This window comes from Aulonocara stuartgranti (genome assembly GCF_965226115.1).
Source record: "Aulonocara stuartgranti genome assembly, chromosome: 14".
Lineage (NCBI taxonomy): Eukaryota > Metazoa > Chordata > Actinopteri > Cichliformes > Cichlidae > Aulonocara > Aulonocara stuartgranti.
In genome coordinates, this window is record NC_138950.1 from 21,137,286 (window position 1) to 21,156,518 (window position 19,233).

A 19,233-nucleotide genomic window follows, 5' to 3' on the forward strand; every position below is an offset into this window, starting at 1 on the left:
CTTAATTTAACTGATCCAATTATTGTGTTTACACAAAAAAATAGGCAATTTAAGGCCGTGGTGTAATTGCCTATCATAATTTGAGAGCATTTACCTTTGCGTTTAACAAACAATAATTTTCTTTAACAGCAGTTCTGTGCAGAGCACAATCTGATTAGTTGCTTTTGCAGTGGTGTTTATGTAGGGAAATTAGCTCACTGTGAGGGATAGCTCTTGATATCATAAATATCATAAAAAATGGAGAGAAATTGGCTTGATTGTGGGGAAACAGTGCAATAAATACACATAAAATGTTAAATGACCATCCATAGACTTGCCAGCTTAATCAAAATAAGACTTTTTTCCTATTATAAGTAACTATAAGTAGCTTTTTCTCTTAAAATGAGGTAACAAGGGATCTGATATGAGTTGGGGAATAAGATGTGAACAATAGAAACAATAGGAAAGTTAAGAATAAATTAAGAATATGAGAAAGTGTTGACGTTTTTTCTATGGTTTTCTAAGAACGTGCTTGTGCTTTTTTTTTGGGGGGGGGGGTTCCTACAGTAATTACTTAGTCCAGTTTAAGTTTATTTACATCAGAAACTAAATGTAGTTGCAGTTTGAACACAGGATTCAGTAAGTAAAATAAAAACAAGAGAAATTTTTAAAATGTTACAGACATGTAATTACTCCTGTATATAACGTTAAAGGAAATGTGACAGGAAATGTGTGATTTCTGCTGTGTTTTGACTGGGCAGCACAACAAAGATGTTATTTTCTTCTGGTAAGTGATGGTTATGAGATGTTGCAGGGACAACCAGTAATGATGGTGTCTCCAGCTTAAATTTGCAATTCAATTACAAAGTGACACAGACACCTTCATTGTTCATTCAGTAATGGCACCAGCAATGAATCAATCAGTCAGTGTTCTTGGTCTGGCACACAAACACAAGAACCAAAGTGGCTGTTAAGAGTACTTCAATCACAGTTAACAGTTTTTATATACCTATGACCGTAGTAATTGTCTGTGTGCATCTATGTGAACTCACTTTCTATGTGAAAGTGTGATTGCAGAAGTGGTTTAGATATCACAAATTGTTTACACCCGTAAGCATCTCCTCTGACTATTGATGCTGATGATTGTCCGCAGAGAGAGAGAGAGAGAAACAAGACAAAACTGATAAGCGAACATTTCTCTTCTTTTATCTTCCAACTAGCCTTTAGCGCCTTTGGCTGAAGCTCTTTTTATTTTGTACATTCACATTAAATCTTTGCCAACTTGTTAGTGTGTGATGAACTACAGAAATTGATTCATTCCATTGTAATTGTTGCAATGACATAAAGGGTATTGATGTCATTCCGGCTTTTGTGAAAAGCCAAATGTTGCACACTAGCAACACTGACACTAGCAAACTCAGCTCTGATCATAATAATTAACAATTAGCACGCTGTTATTAAACACAAAGTGATTGATTTTTGTAATGACCTCTTCAGACTGCACAGCATTATCTCAAAAGTGCATTGGTTGGTCTTTTGCATTGTTACATAATGCAACATGATTGATAACAAATTTATGTAATTCGTTAACTGACGTGTCAAACTGATTTATGACATTGTTTTTTCTCATGTGACAGGGGTTCACATAATCCTTAACGTTTAATGTTAATGACCTCAGTTTGGTTTATCATCCTACATGAATATAGTGCTTATCCCTTCCACGACAAGATCGTTCAGCTGGGGGAAGAAACAAAGAAAAAAACATTATCTTCACTAATAAAAACGATGGCCATTTTTTTTACCTTCCATTCTGTAAGTTGTTAAAGTGAATGACGGTTTCTGCAAATGAAAGACATTATTTTATGTTTAAAGTTAAGCTCAGGTCATTATAGCATGCTAAGATCCTATTTTTGTGCATTAATTATAATCTCTATGCGAAAAAAAGGCATATTGATCAGTTTAAGCATGTCAAAAATGGTAGAAAATCATCATCATCAAAATTATTATATTTGATTTATTTGTACAAGTGAATGAGGTCTCTGTCAGTTACACTTACATATCTAAAAACAGCTGTTCAAGATATTAGAAAAGGAAAATACACAAAATTAATACACAAAATGTCTACGCTGTGAGCATGGAGTGTGTGTCTGTGTGTGTGTGTGTGTGTGTGTGTACTACTGTGGTGTCTGATCCATAATGATATAAGTAGAGAATCCTACAAGAGCATGTCCTAACAGTGAGAGAAGCTCACATGTACCAGAGGGAGAATAATGTGAAAATGTAGGAAAGAAATGCTAACACCAGCAGGAAATGCGGGCTCCGTGAGATAATTCAAAATATCCATGCATGCTTTTCCACTATAGGCTAATGTGGTGTTCTGGTATACACAAGTGCTTCAGGCACGATTTTATCCTGCCAGTAAGGCTTGTTGAACTGGACTGTTAGGTAGAAGAGTGAAATGAGAAGGAGAATCTGAGGATGATAAGAAGCTACGTAAATGAAGATTTTGTAGAGCAGAAAGGAGAAAAACAGTTTGAAAAAGAAGAGGAGAGAAGAGAGGACGTGACGGCGATGGGCAGGAGTGAAATAGGAGGAGAACGAAAGGAGAAAGAATACACAGAAGACAGGAGAACAGCAAGTGGGATGTGTGGAGGATTATGCAGTGTCTATTGAGATACAGCTGTATTGTGCTATAAGGGTGTCTTTGGTTACTCAGAAAGAAAAAAAATGATAGTATGAATCACAGATGACAATGCATACACACAATGCATGTTTATTTTTAAGCGTGTTTATTGTATGATGCCTCTTCTAGATGGCAAATGAAAGATCTTGTTGCAAGGCAGATGATGTGCACAGATGAACAAATGTGTGAACACGTGGACACACATTCAGCAAGACGAGATATTCCTATGGAAACGTCATGTCACGTGCAGTGGATATGTGCATCTATTTTAACGAGTACATTCTGAGCATGTTTCATTCTTTGTGTGATGTTATAACATGCATTTTCACTAACGTACGAGGCATATTATAGGTGTTTCCCCCCCCCAAGAAAACACTCATCTTTATTTTTCCTAGTTTTAATTGGGACTGTTTTTTCTGTCACAAGTGCACCATGAGGAGATATTTTTGTGTTGGGCAAAATATAGTTTGTGTTTCGCTCTCGCGTTGCCAGCGTTCAACTGCACCGTGAGCCAGCATCTGCTTTTCCTTAAATCAACTTCTATTTCATAGCCGGCAAGAGCCAGGACGTAACCGACACCATAAACAAACTTCAAACCTCGACTTCAATGTACTGAACTAATGGCCGCGTCTTCAGAAGAAATTCTAATGTATTATTGCTACAGAAGCCAGTATTAGACAAAATTAAATGTGGAAGGTAAAGTGGCTGCAACTAGCTCAACATAGTATCTTATTAGTTTCTCGGTAGAAGCAGTTTACTGCAACTAGCTCAACGTAGTGTCTTATTAGTTTCTCGGTAGAAGCAGTTTATTTAACACACTGGGATTCAGCCTCAACTTATGTTGTTAGTATCTCGCGCCAAAAACCAGACACCGACAAATTTACTGTGAAAATACATGTGACTCAGTGAACAGATTAATTTGGAAAGCCCAATATGCACATTTGGTATTTATAATACAACAGGCTGTGCTTACCTTTTTATATTTGGACCGGTCCTCTGTTCACCTCGCCTCACGATCTCACCAAAGGCCAAATCTGCCCCTCCTCAGCACACCAAAGATCCGGGTCACACGGCACCAAGTTGTTGAAATCTCCCAATTCTTTGAATCTTTGGGCTGAAGGAAGGACAATACTCGGTGTATTTATGCTCAATCAACAATCATTTATTTCCATACAATTCAACACTTAAGAGCATAAGAACCATCATGATGGGGAGACATGCCTGAAGAGGGTCACAGCAAGTCTCAAAATGGTGACGGGTTGCTCAGCTTTTTATAGTCTCTAGTGGCCCCCATCTAGTCGTAAAAGCCAAAACATCACATTCTTTCTCTGTTACAGCGCCTAAGTTATGACCTCGGCAGTTGTTTCTCTGCTTTCTGTAAGGTGGGGGTATGGAATGTGGTCTGTCTATCTCCCCTGTCTTAGACACAGAGTCTCCTGCTTACAATCTTCTCTTCATGATTCAACAATTAAGCATGTAACACATTCACAGCAGATCAAGGATACAGAGTGATGCACACTTGTCTAATAAACTAATAAGTGAATATGTTCTTTTAACTCAAAAGTATAACGAGAACTAAACTACATACAGCTCACACAGCAGTATTCTAATTCAACTACTTTGATTACATATATATAAGGTAACATATAATAACAGAATAATCTAATACAATGAATTCCCCCCCTTTTTTTAAAGATATTTTAGGTGAATGGTTCACATTGCTATCAAATATGTAAAATCAAGGCATGTGGAAGTGGAGAGATACATAAACAGTTAATAAGTACCAAGGGTTTTAACGTCATACTCCAAAAAATTAAATATATATCTTATAACTTTTCCCCCAATCACACATCTCCAGAGCTTGGTCAACAGCCCCTTGGCAACCTCCAGCAGCTAGAGGAAAATGCATATTCCCTGACCTCAGTCACCCAACTAATAGATAGCCAGCAACCTAGTTGGTGGCATCAAGAAGTTGTAGAAGGAGTAATTTGCAAATTATTGTTTTGGTCACTCCCAGATTGCTTTGGTCGCCTGTAGTGTGAATGGAACAAGCCTATTTGACTGCAAACAGTCCCTAGATAGATTTTTGGTGCATCTTCTCACACCTCTTTGCACCTAAAGTCAGCTTTCCAGCAATACACATTTTTCCCTATCAACCTTTGGTTGTCACCAAGGTTCATCACTTACAAGGACTTGGATGAAAGCTTGATAATTAAGTTCTGTGAGCCAAGAGTTTTACAATGGCACTTTTTTATTAAAAATATAAAACGCTGGATTCTTATGAGATTATTTATTGCATTTGAAGTGCTAAATAATGAGAAGGGCAGTACTGCTGCAGTCAGGTGACAATGAATTGGAGTAGCTCTAGAATATATTTGAAGGATCCCAAAAGTGAGAGTGGTGTTATCAGATGTCTTTCCACAAATCATAATATTTGATAAACTGTAATTTTAAACTGTAAAACTAATAATAATTTAAGTGTTTAATGTGGTTAGAAATTTTAAATCTTGAGCATTTTTAATGCCTAAATCCATATTGGTCATAATTCACGAGCTCTTTCTCAATAGAAGGATTAAAGCTCTGGAAAGAAGTATAGCTCTTTTCAGGAAGTTAAATAGAGAGTAAGCAGTTGGGCTTATCTGACAAAACTGTAACCAAAATGGAAAAAAAATAAACATTTTGAAAGAACATGCAACATCACAGGTCTGTGTCAATAAATTGGGATGAAAGATTGGCTTCAGCACTTTTCCTTTCAGAAGCTCATTGTGCCACAGTGTGTGGAGTGTAGAGGCAAGGACCCAGATGCACAATACAAAGGTTCAACAAAAATCAAGAATAAATGGCTAAAAAAAAAAGTCTAATAAACAAACTCTAAAGGGTAACAAGCAGATATTAAAAAAAACTGCCATAGACAGACAAAGAGGGAGACAGGACTACTTATACACTGAGGGCTGATGAGGGAATGACAGGAGGGGAATTACACAGAGGTGAAAGTAATTAACAACACAGAGTTAAAAGAAACTACAGATGACTAATGTTCTACTTTAGCACATCAGTCATTTACAGTGCGTTATCCGAGGGAAAATCACCAGTCAGCTTTTGTGAACTTGGATGATTTGTCTTTTTACTAATATTCACCTAAGGTGGTTAGACAGACATGCTTAGAAAGATACAGATATCGAATTATATGTCCCAGTGAAGTACACCAGACCTCCACAGATTGCTAGCAGAGCTGGTGAATATGTTTAGATGAAGAAGTGAATGATGAAAAAAAGATGTGTATTGTCCGATGAGACTTCAGAGGCTAAATAAGTTTGCTCTCTGCTTACTTACTCCCTGATGCCACCACCAACCAGTCAAGCTGCAGCTTACATCTGTCCAGACTGATATACATAAATTAAAGCAAAATGCAATAAGTTGACACCAAACATCTGAACAGCTTTGACTTATGGTCACAATCCACCCCCTCTGTTCCCAACAAATAATGGTAAACAAATGTGTTCTTGCAGAAAATTAGAGTGTTGACTTGGTCTTTGTCCTTTTCGAATAGAAAATGAAAAATCATTAAAATGTGTTTTCTCACTCTGACTTCCCAATTCTGATCTGTTCACCCGTGAGTCAAAGTGAAGGTAAATGTGCCAGATGTGATAACATTTCCTCTCTGTGTTCCTGAGAGATTTGCAAGAACGAGACAGATGTGTCACGTTGACCTTGATCTTTAACTGACAGCGCCTAATTATTTCTTTCTTGAGTCTAAGTCAACATTTGTACCAAATTCTGAAAAAATAGATAAGTTTAATAATTCAGGGCATTCACCAGACATTTCATTCATGAGAACATTTGAATATAGCTGACCACCTAAATACATATTCCCACTAGTGGCTGCTGTCAGGCCAGCGTCAGCATTGGTTGGTTCATCATTTCTCTTAGCTTGGCTAACTGCCCGTTTGGCCAGTTGCCCGTATCATCCTGACCTCTGGTTTTACATGCTGTGCCCTGCAGTTTCCTAGACCATCTCTTCGTCAATTAAACCAAAAGAGATGCAAGTTTTTAATAGTATAGAAAATGAAATTTTTACATTTACAAATATATTAAGGTGATGCCAAGAAGAGGTCCTTCATTGAATATAACAACTATTCAGTTTTTTTTTTTTTTACCAATAATTCCATGACACGTGCAGGACAATGTTCCTGTTCAGAAATGGCTTAAAATAGGAGCCCGCTCTAAGCATATGCCAGATGTGCTAGACAGAACAAGCCTAATCCATGGCCCCACCTTCAAACTCACAGAACCTGAAAGATCTACTGCCAGCACTCTATGAGACACCACGGGACATACCCAGAGGTCCTGTGTTCATTTTAATATCGCAGCTAACTGGTGCATGCGTCATTCAGTTCAAAACGTTTGCATTTTAGCCTGTTGTATTCCTGGGAGCAAGGTCTGTGAGTAGTAAACTATTCCTCAGATAACAAAATTAATCTTTCTGGGCCACGTTCAGTACTAAAATCATTTTTAGGACTGGGCTGCAGAATGTTAAAAGCCATTGTTTTTCTTGTTTTGTGTGGGTGGTTTTCATGCAACATCTGAGCACCAGCAGGATTTGTTATGCAAAAGAGATTGCTCTAAATGCTCCAGTGTCCGTTTGTGAAGGTCAGTAGCATAATCAGCCATTTAAAAGCATTGCTGTCAATTTGTGTCGACAGCCTACCACCACAATCACATCAAACCAAGTGATTTTTGGAATATGAATTTCAGAGCTAAAAATAAGCAAAGCAGTAATTTTACCTTCACCTGGTCCCCGCTTATAAATATTACTGTAGCGCTCAGCAATCGTGGCAGAGTTTCACCATTTATCGACAACACTATTTAAATCTGCTGGATGGATTTGTTGGCAGTGGGCATTTTTTTGTTTTGTTTTTATCTGCCGTATACAGCACAACGCTGCACTCAGGACAGCCGAATAATCGTTAATTGGCACTGAGAGCCTGTGATTCGCATGTGGGAGCAGTGATTATATTTATAGCCATGTTAAAAATCAAACATGATAGCAAGTGAAACTGGCTGACATTTAGTGATACACGGACTTGTAAAAGTCAACTGTGTTTCATCAGAGGAACGTGTATGCACATGAGAGAGAGAGAGAGCACGAGTGAGAGAGAGACAATCCCTATAATAGCAGTAGCTGGAAAAAGGAAAACGATAATTGAATGCTGCAAATTTGCTGCTCAGCATTACTTGATTACTTGATATAGAACATATAATTATATATGTCCTGTGTATAAAAAGAATCTTCTCTCTCTCTCTCCCTCCCGCCCTCTAGTAACGCACAAAAGCTGTACCTGTATTTCATCAGCAGGCCACAGCTCTGTTTGATGTATGGTGCACCTTCAGGATGCATTTGGGGGGAGTGGGTCGGGGACAGAAACAAACTAATATGTTAGTGCTTTTCAGAAGGTTACAAAATGGCAACTCAAAACATAAAACACCTTGATCAATTTCCATGTAATTAGCTACAGCTTTGCATTTTTCTTCCCGATAAATGAAATTCTGCATGGCTGTAATTGCTCTAGTACATAGAGTAAGATAAAGTATAGCGAATGCAGATTAATTGCTTTTCTATGACTATACTCACAGAAATTAGAAATTCAATACATTTTAATACAGTGTGACATTAATTAACTTCGTCACCTATAGTTGATAATTCAACTTTCATTTCAAGCATTTAAACACAGTAGTCAGGATAATGCATGCAATGTGTTTGTCTGAATGCAGAGTGACGATAAAAAAAAAAAACAAGAGACCATCTGTGATGCTAACGAGCACCCATGTTTGAAAATCTAATGTTACATACTAGAAAACTGTTATACACCTGATAAAGACGTTGATGGGGAGTTATCGGGGCAACCGGGCTTATGAATACCTGCAAAATGATTAAAACACATCTTTGCAGTTGTTCCTGCAGCAGGAGGTGTCACCGAGGCTACGCACACGCACATTTGCCAGGCTGTTGTGGCAGGAATTCGGTGGTATAAAAAGCATTTGCACATCTATCAACTAGACAGACTTTAAGTTAGAACCCTTGCATTTATCTTTTAGAAGAAAATAATTTGCTCATGCAGGCAGAAGAGAAACTCCCATCGTTAGATTGATTTCTTGTGCTTGTCTTAGGAAGGATAGGTGTGGATGGTGTTGGAGGGTCAGTCTTTCAGGTGTTCACAAAGAGCACAATATGGCCCTATTGGTGTGCACAGTAACTTATTAGGTGTCTAACCTGTTGCTCGTTGCTTGTGGCATTGTCACCCATGTGTTACACACACCAACCACCGGTCCAGTCGGTCACCCCTTTTCCATATTTATTTATGTATTTATTTTTAAGCATCACCATTAAATCGTCTCTTTCCTACACTCCAATCAATGAGCACCAGGTTCCCCCACATGGAATACTTACAGTGTGACCACTACTGTAATCATTTTAGCATGCTAACATTACAGTACTAATGAGGCCAGTTTTACAAAGAGTATGATGCCTTTGTTCACATTTTCTCAATAAATCTATAGTCATTTAATACTGTATTGCGCACATATTCATTCTGTTTAAACAGGGGATTATGAGGCCCCATTATGTAATTTTGTAGCTGTTGTCACATTAGGGGCTTTTGAAACGCACATTAATATTAAATAACTATTTTGCAGGTTTAACAGCTGTACGTGATAAGTTGACTGCACAAAGTTGAGGTTTATCATTGTTATCACGTCAAACACTTGATTTTCCATGTGCTCTAGAGCACTGAAAGTGACAAAGCTGTCTAGTTTGTGGTGATTGTATTAACACTAACCTAGTTGCTAGTTTGTCTCTTTTTATGGGAACAAGGCACAACCAACCCATGCGGGATGCAGATGTGTTCTCACTGGGGCTGCACAGGAAATACCTCTTTTAAGAGCTCTCTTCAATTTGAAGTGTAATCGTCTGTGGATTTGGCTTGATCTAATCCGCAGAGATGTAACTGACAGAAGAAATGAAAAATAAAAAGTGGTCAAATCCCTGTGGCCTTTTAGAAAAAATCTTTTTATACACAAACAAAAACACATTTCAGATATGTTGCCCCTGACACAATAAGAACAGCTGTTATTCAGATAAAAGGCACATTTCCTTTAGCTTTAGGCTAAAAGTATGGCTGCTGTGCATATCAGGTGGTAACAAAGCGTGTCTTGTGGTGAGGAAATAAGTAGGACAAGTCATTTTAAACCCTCGTATATTTGAAATTTTAAAACAATTCTGGGTCTATATTCCAAACTAATTTCTTTCTCTTTTTGTCTTTCAGACCCAGTGACCAGAAGGAAAGCCGCATGTCTGAAGTCCAGAAAGACAAATTAATGGTTAAGAGAAAACAAGCCAAGTAGCAGGGTTCCAAATCATGAGTCATTATTGATATCATCCAAGATTTTTATCCGAAACATCATCAACCTTAACCTTCATCACAGAATAAGTTTACAAGAGTTCTAAAAGAGTTCTGCACTACAAATCAGAATAGTTTAATGTGAAGAAAAATGCTGTATGACTGTATATTACTGCACAACTTACATTGCTAATAGCTCAGCTGTTGTCATCTAGGCCTTGCACATCTCCATTATCTCTTTCATTATTACCACAGTGGAGTGCATTTACGTGCACACGGCATGAGCGATAACAGGCCACATCTCACCTAATGTTCTATCTGTGAGGAGTTCAATCTTCATGTGTCTGGCAGATATCCCTTTATATTAATCATCAGAATATTCCAGGTGCTTGTTACTAGCATCTCCTTACCATTTTCGTGCTTTGACTCTGGTTTGTGAAAAAGGGATATGTGATATATACGGCATCACGGATATGCATTATTCATATCTGTGCATGGAATTGCACTCCCAGCCATTCCATAATGATTATCGTCATGATTACAGCTCCCTGCAGATCGGTAGAAGACCAGGAACTAGATGGAGAACCTCAAAACTTTTGACCTATTCCAGAAGCAACACATCCCACGCCCCACCCAAAAAAATAAAAACACATTGTCTTCACTTTTCCCCTTCCTGTATTCCTCTTACTTTTTTCTTTGGGCTTTATCTTTTGTATGTGTACATAAAGCAATTTCAAATCTTATAGTTTTGTACATGTAATTTTTATGGTGTGTGGATATTTTCTAATAAAATTAAACAAAAATGGATGACCTTCTCCAGACTGGCCACTCTGAGTATTTGATTTTTTTGTTGTAGCTGTAGTTGTTAACTAAAACTAAAATGAACCTTAAAAAACTAAAACTAACATTTTTAGGGCATGCTGCACACCTGCACATATGATGGCATATTATGTTTTAAATCTATTTAGTAATATCATTTACAAAATGAACATCTACTGATTGAAAATATGAGATAATTAGGAAATATTCTGTTAGATTAAAAGTAAAATAAAGGGGGGATTAGAGTTACATCCTTTACATACAGACCCCTCATTTTTGACAGTACAGCGTTATTTTATTCAGTCTTAGATGGAGCTTTCTGTTATTCTCCATTCACACGTAATCATAACAGGTGGAGGGAGCTATAGTACTTTGACATATATGCAAGAGACCTGCTGGGCAGTGTAAACAGTGTTTGTGCGAGTCTGTGTGTTTGTGTGTGTGCTGTTTAATGCAGCAGCAGCTGTCCTTCTCTTGTCACTCGCTCTCATTTCTGGGCTGAGAATATAATACTACTACCTGTTTATTCAACCAATCAATTTTTTATTCACTTATCCAATAATTCAGGGTCACCGAGGGGGGCTGGAGCTTAACCCAGCTTTTCACTGAGCAAAAAGCAATAGTACTACTATACTATTACACTAATTAAAGCAATTGCATGAAATTCAGGAGTGCGGTATGTTAGAGCTCACATTGAATGTCAACGATTGCTGTTGGGACCAGGGTTTTGTTTCAGACGTGGCGTAGACAGATTCACGATTCGATTCTCCTGTCAGCTGAGTTCAGAGGAAAAAGCAAAGGGAGAAAAAGAAATTTCAGATGCCTTCAGATCAACACTCATCAGTGTTTAAATCTTCACAAAGAAGCACTTCTGAGTAGAGGAATGCTTCATGTATTAAATTATAGTGTTTGTGATGTCCGAAATGAAAAATCAGCAAAGCTTTGGTAGGAAATTCTAATCAAATTTATCCATATTTATTCACATTATTTTTTGCATATGCTGACAGATGGATTAATCCAACATGGGGACTAATACACTAACACACTGTATTATACTAGAGCATTACAACCTTCAAAAGGGAGGTGACCATTTGCAAAAAGTGAAGTGCTGTGCGTTTCTCCATCCCACTTATTGCTTCCTGTTACCATGCTATATATCTGTCTGCTTTTCTCCTCTCCCTCCTCACCCATTATCTCCTCCCTTCATCTATTCACCTCAGTCACCACTGCTTTTCTCCCTCATACTGCACTGTCCCAACTTTCAGGCCACACATCTCTCCATCTCTCCCCTGCTCTGTTTTCCCTCTCATATGTAATACCCAGTCTGATCTCTACAACTCCATTCTGCTCCCCTGATCTACTCCATTTCTCAGTTCTCTGCTCCGTAGTTCTTGGCAGGCAGCCATCGCCAGATCAGCTCTTCAACATCCTTGTCTCCCCCTTCTCCTTTACTCTCATCACCACCTGTTAACTCTATTTCCTGTCCATTCCATATTTTTTTGTCTTTATTCATAAGGCATAAAGACTTACAATGGATGAAGTTTAATGAAGGTTAAAGAAAAATATATCCGTACTACTAGATTTACAGAAGGGAACAAAGGGCCAAAAGAGGGGGTAAAAAGATGTCATCCTGTATGTTATGAGAGGCTCTAGAAAATGTAGAACCTGGAGTCTCCTTTTGAGAAAGCACCCAATATTAAACTGGGATTCATGTTTCACTCTTGGAGTTTTACAGCAGGAAGCGAATGTGATTAAAACGGGAAATCAGCAGAGTAGAACAACGCAATACAAAACAAAATCAAAACCATCCTAAGAGTCATTATCATCACGAAGAATTAATTATTTATAAACGGTCACTTTTGCATGTGTACATGTTCAAAAGTTTTCCTGAAAGGAGTATGAATAAAACAAGAGGCATTTAAGATGACAACACCCCATCACAATTACCAGGATACTGTATAATAAATGTAATAAGTTGTGTTGCCGAATTCATTAATCAAAGCAGATACTCATGTCAACATTCTTGGGAAAGTATTAAGCTAAACTGTATCTTACACTGAATAGTCCTAGTGCTTTCAGGAAAATTATTTTTACATTTATTAATATGTAAATCAATTCAGCAAGGCACTCCAAATTTAATCAGACCATCTTCTCTACAGGGGCCAGACTTAGTGTACATGTTGAATTCTTGTCATGTTCTCAAGTTAATGTTCACACAAAGTAAAGTAAAACAAAAGTGTGCACACAGATATGTGTCAGCACGATGGAATTAAGAAGAAGAAGAAATACAAAGAGCAGGAACTTTTATCGTGGTGTCCTGGGCAGGTCGCGAAATTATCAGCATAGCCGCAGTGAGTGTTTCTTTCTAGTGCTTGTTAAATCTCAACCTTGAAAAGTAGGGAAAAAATCTAATTATAATTTTAATAGGTTAGAAGATATACCACAGAGAGCCTTGAAAATCCTCTTACAAATGCAACACCAAGTCATATTAGTAGATAATGTGCATCTGAAAAACACCCACATAAATATTAATAAGTTTGTACTGGACCTTTCAAAGGAATTGTACAAGGTGCTGTAGGGTATAATAGAAACAGTACAGGAAAGGTCCATAAACAACCTTAGATCCTCATGTCTCACATCTGTGGGCCTGAATGATAGAAAATCAGAAAGGAAAGACATTCAGAGAAAGGTTTGCATATGAATGAGGGTTTGTTAAAAATGTATTTTTAAAGGTTGTTAATATTTATTTTCTTTATTATTTACTTTATGTACCATCACTACTTGTGTGGCTGAATGATTTAACTGTGAAACCTCTTTTTCCCCCAGACTGCCTGCACACTCAGTGGCTTGATGTTTTGAGTTTCTTTTTGAATATATTTTCCCTTCTTGATCTAGTCTCAGTGGACTGATACAAGAAATGCTGGAAAAGAAAGCATCGGAGGACATGTGGCCAACATCCTAAGCTAGATTTAAACCCACGACATCTGGTGGAATCTCATTTGCAAGTGTTAAACATCCCCTCCTCATTCACACTTGGGGCATCCATTGTTACACCTGGATGTGTTTTGCCTGTGAGGACTCCCTTCTCTCCCGTGCAGTCTACACAGGAAACAAGCAGGCCAAATCAGTGTTGCCCATTATTTTTCTGGATTTTCCACATAAAGAAAACTTAGATGGTTTTGCACTCGCAGAGGCACAAACTAGCAAAACTGCTAGGACAGCACATCTGTCAAGCCCTACATATGGTCATCATTTTGTGCTTATAATTAGTCTTGTAACCTAAAACAAAGGACTAAGCTTATGTAATAAAAACAAAGTCAATGAGAAAAGCAACACTTGATTATTTGTCCTGATTACTTTTAAGTAAGGACGCATCATTATACACTAGTAATAATAATAATGATAATAATATGTTCATTATAGTAGTGTTTACAGTGGCAGCTAAACTGAACTTCCATATAGTCAGGATGCTAAAGTGTGTGCTTTTTAAAGAATGTATTTTTGGTTACAATCATAGGTCTTATGGCTTAATGAGAGTGTGTTTATGTAACCAAAGCATTTTGTATTGGCCCACCATTAATTTTTTTTGAGCTATGATTGCCTGTATAGCTGTTTACTTCCTAGTGCTGTAATATAAAATAGCCATAACACGCATGTTTCCAGGTGATAAGCCACAGCATCATCCAATCCAGTCCATCCCAACTGTAAAGCACCTTAAAAGCAACATAGCTGGAAATAAAATTAAATACAAAAACACATATTAACAATAAATAAATAAATAAATAAATAACGCATGTAAATAAAACATTTACAATAAAAAAAACAAGAAGAATTAATACATAATATTTACACTGTTACCTTCAAGCAGTAAAGAAAGCTGGTGGACATAAGGTAGCATTTATTCCAACTTCATAACATCCTAATAATGTCCAAATATGTTAAAACATCAATCAATACACAATTAACTTGAGGTTACTACAGGTAATGAAAATCCCAATACAGAGATGTTGCTGTTTTATTACCTAGAGATTATTATATTGTTACCAGTATGTAACTATACTCGTATTAATGTGCTTAGCCAGCTGTATGTCTGTTTCCACGTTATTAAAAAGTTGCTACCCAAATAAAGCTTCAATTAGTATTACCTTACTAACCATTGGTGATACAATGTATAAGTTGGTTGTTAATTTAGTAATTATTACCCTCTTCTTTACACCTTATTACCAGATAGTTTTAGATAGTACTGCAAATCCTTGTTTAAGAGTGTTATAGTCTCTTATGACGCTCTTTGAGAGCCTATTTCAAACATCTATTCTAGGATCTAATCTTTGCTCCTGCAAAGACTTTTTCAGCAAGGTCCACAATAAATGTTATTTTTGTAGTCCATACATATCCGTTGCAAATTACATTTTGGATTTCGTTCTTTATAGACATTCATTGGCAAAGTATCATCAGAGTGGTGCCAACAACACACATAGGTTTGATATTCCTATTTTCTATGCAAAAATAGACGTTTTCTGCCAGAATGCCAATAACTAGCTTTGCACTGCCTTATTTGAACAACCCCCTACCTATTTTCTTCCTGTCTTCCCACCTGTGTACCATGCGTTCAGTGCTTGGCACCAAAATACCACATATATGCACAAATTTCATGGAAGAATAAACTGTCAGGACACTGCTGAAACTGCTCAACGCTAACATTTACTAAACCTTCTACCATCTGTTTGAATTATCATAAATTACACAGGGCTTGAAATTAGAAGGAAACTGCGAGAGAGTCCTTCAGACTTCTGACTTGTTATCAGAATCAGAATCAGAATGGGTTTATTGCCAGATGTTGAGGTTTACAACATTAGGAAATTGCTGTGGTGCTTCAGTGCAGACAATAAGAATTAAAGTGCTATGTAGAAAGAAAGATATGTGCATGAGATATACATGAGATATATACATGAGAATAAGAATTATGAGTGCTACGTAGAAAGATATATACATGAGTGCAGGTGGTGATCAGTGCCAAACATGAAATGATGCAGTGACACAGCGTAGGGTCATGTGTTAGTGGCGGGGACAATCATGTGGTTATTGTTCATGTGTCCAACAGCAGAGGGGAAGAAACTGTTGTGGTCAGGTCGCTGTGAATGGACCGGAGCCTCCTGCCTGAGGGGAGCAGGTCAAAACAGACTGTGTCCAGGGTGAGAAGGGTCAGCTGAGATCCGAGCTGCACGCCGCAGTGTCCTGGAGGTGTACAGGTCCTGCAGAGATGGGAGTCTGCAGCCAATCACCTTCTCAGCAGAGCGCACAACACGCTGCAGTCTCTGTTTGTCCCTGATAGTGGCTCCAGCGTACCACACGGTGATGGAGGAGGTGAGGATGGACTCGATGATTGCAGTGTAGAATTGCATCATCGTCCGTGTTGGCAGGTTCAATTTCTTCAGCTGCCTCAGGAAGTACATCCTCTGCTGGGCTTTCTTGATGACGGAGGTGATGGTGGGCTCCCACTTCAGGTCCTGGGTGATGGTGGTACCCAGGAAGCGGAATGAGTCCACAGAGGTGATGGGGGTGTTATCTGCTTTATGTCTTTACTTTGAGTGGCGGTAATAACGCTGGCTTTAATTTTTTTACATAGTTGTTAAAAGTATAATAAAATGCACACAGTATAGAAGACAATCAATGACTAGAGGCTTTGAGCTCTTGGTCATTTGCATTTATTGTATGCAAATAATCTCCTAGCCAAATTATTTAACAGATTATAAAAATAATACTTTCCATTACCATGGATTATTCTTTTTCCCTATTAGATTATTTACACTTTAATTCTTTAAAGTGCTTTCAACAAAGGCTAAAACTGTTGAAATCATGGACCATGTTTGCACGGAGGATTTCTCATCCTCTCATGCTTTAGCTGCATCAAGGACTTCAGCCTTTTGTCTACGTTTCACGATTCCAAACAATGAGGATGAACTAACATGGCAACGAGTGGTAAATACTTCAGATGTCTCCATAGTAACAGAGCATTAAATGGTGACGGGTTGACATTGTGCCATTTCAGTTTTTATACCAAATGCACTCCCCCTCTTTGCCCCTTCATGCCAGTGGTCCGCCACGTGACGCAGATCACACATCACACAGAGGCTGCCTCTCACAGTGGAGGGAAGTCAACACTCCACTGAAATGAAGTTCAACTAATGGTACTCCCTGCACAAGCCAAGCAACCGAGCCACCGCTGGATGGATTTGTTGAACACTCAGTAGATTCCCAACTTAAACTGTGGGCACACAAAAAGGAGAATTTGTATTATTTTTTCCTAGCAACCTTATAAAAAATACAAGAACAAAAGAAGTTTCCAAAATGAACATAAATCGACATTAAATGTTTTGTTGACATATTTCCCAACATCAAGCTGGGGTTGTGTTAAAAAAAATCATTATAAATATTATAAAAAATATTATAATTTAAAGAATCCGAGACCTTTGCACATTCACAGACTTCCCTAATAAATACCTGTTTATGTGGAGGAATGAGCATATGTATGGGCTTTATGCATGCACATCATTTATGCACCCTGCCCCATGTGTCCTTGTGTTTCATAACGACTCGAGCTATAAACGTGACAGAATGACTCACTGGATGAATAAAATGTCTTTCCATCTACCTGCCTGCATTTCACCTGGGTCAGGCTGGTGGTTTAGTCACTGAATGAATTAAGGCTAAATAGGTGGTTTTGTTCTTGCTAAACAGATTATGAATAACTCTGAATGTGTCATTGTCTGATTTTCTGTTTTTTTTTTTTAATTTACAAACTCCACAGTGTCTACAGTTAAACCATAATTAAAGTGGAAATGGACTTTAAAGAGGATATCTACTTGCTAAGCAAAAAGAGCAGGGGTGATGTAGGCAATTGTTTGTAATCAGCAGAGCTCAGTATTTATAATAAGAGCACCTCATGGTGTTTTTCGTTTAATCTTCTGCAGACAACCATCAGATGTGTTTTAATGAGGACAGCTCACGGTGCAAGATAACTGAAAACTCAGCTCTCCCCTGGTTTTAGCTTAGCTTGGATGCGCACCACAAGATCTCATCAAGTTTAGTTCAACTAATTAAACCCAAAGTTACCATACTCTCCCAGCCCAAATTTTACAGATGAGGGAGCTGCTGTGAGAAAAACCACAAAGGAAAAACATTGATATGGTTGGACTCTGAAAATATTTTCTGAATTTGTATGCATATGACTCCTTAATTGGGGCTAAATCTAGTCAAAGTATGCAGTGTTTGTCCACATTTGGCAGAAAGTAGCGGGGGGGTTGCAGGGATCTAAATCTGTATCTGAAGGAACAGCGGGGAAACCTGTCCAACCAGTGCAGCATGCTGATTTGTGTCACATTATTCTGTGCAGTTCTGTCATTGTACTGGGACTTATTACATCTGGTGTCACACCTGCACAACAGAATGGTTGCATAAAACAACTGTCAACATTAATATGGAAAGTGCATAATCTTAGGATTGTGTGTAAAACTCTGAGAGGGAGAATTAAAAGATGTTTCACTTATTGTCTGCAGCTGTTCATACCTTTTTTTTTTTTTTTTTGGAATGTGTTTGCACCTTGTGTGGCTTCACGACTTGATGTTCATTAAAGGCATTTTTTTTAAGGGGGAGAGGTCTTACAGTTTCCTTTCAGTGTCGAAAGACACATAGACAGTGGCCCAAGACAGACTTATCGCTATATTAAAAACACAAGTAAAAGACTTTAAAATGAAAATAAAAGAGCATATTTTTCATTTTGACAGAGTTCTGCTTTGATGAATTTAAAATAATAACATATTTTATGAGGTTCCTTTACATGAATGACTAAAAAAACCCTGTGACAAATAAAAAAATTCAAGATCACACAAATCGTATTTAATAATATTTTAATGATTTTAATGTGTGCTTGTTATGTTTCTTTTATGTGTATTTAACAAGGTTGTGAGAATTGTAAGGTAAGGTGTCATGTCAATGCTAGCATTAGTGGGTTTTAAAAAAAAAAACATTACTAGCTGTGAAGTGTAATGGACTAAAAGTCAAGAATAACTAGTTCTATCAATACAGGAAGCACATAACTTCACAAGTAATTTGTCTCCTTTAGATAATATGGATAACATGGTTGCATAGGAGAGTGACACTGACTTTAGAGTAAGGTCAAGGTAAAGGTCAAATTTATTTATATAGCACATTTATAACAGCTCATACTGCACATAGTGCTTTATAAACTAAAAGGCAAGTAAACAAGGAAAACACATGACAACGATGCAATAAAAATATAAAAGAGAAAGAATAATACAATAAGGCAATAAAACAACTAAGATCAACAACAACAAC

General features: G+C 37.6%; 1 protein-coding gene across 3 annotated transcripts in view; it reads left to right on the forward strand.

Annotated features, from left to right (window-relative positions):
- The window catches only part of LOC309687214 (leucine-rich repeat and fibronectin type III domain-containing protein 1-like protein), a 187,641-nt gene extending 176,775 nt beyond the window's left edge, over positions 1 to 10,866 (forward strand). For all 3 annotated transcript variants that reach the window (XM_082502007.1, XM_082502008.1, XM_082502010.1), the window contains one exon: positions 9,985 to 10,866. The gene's annotated coding sequence lies outside the window, so the exon portion shown is untranslated. The remainder of the gene's footprint in view (positions 1 to 9,984) is intronic.
- Positions 10,867 to 19,233: the final 8,367 nt, after the last annotated feature.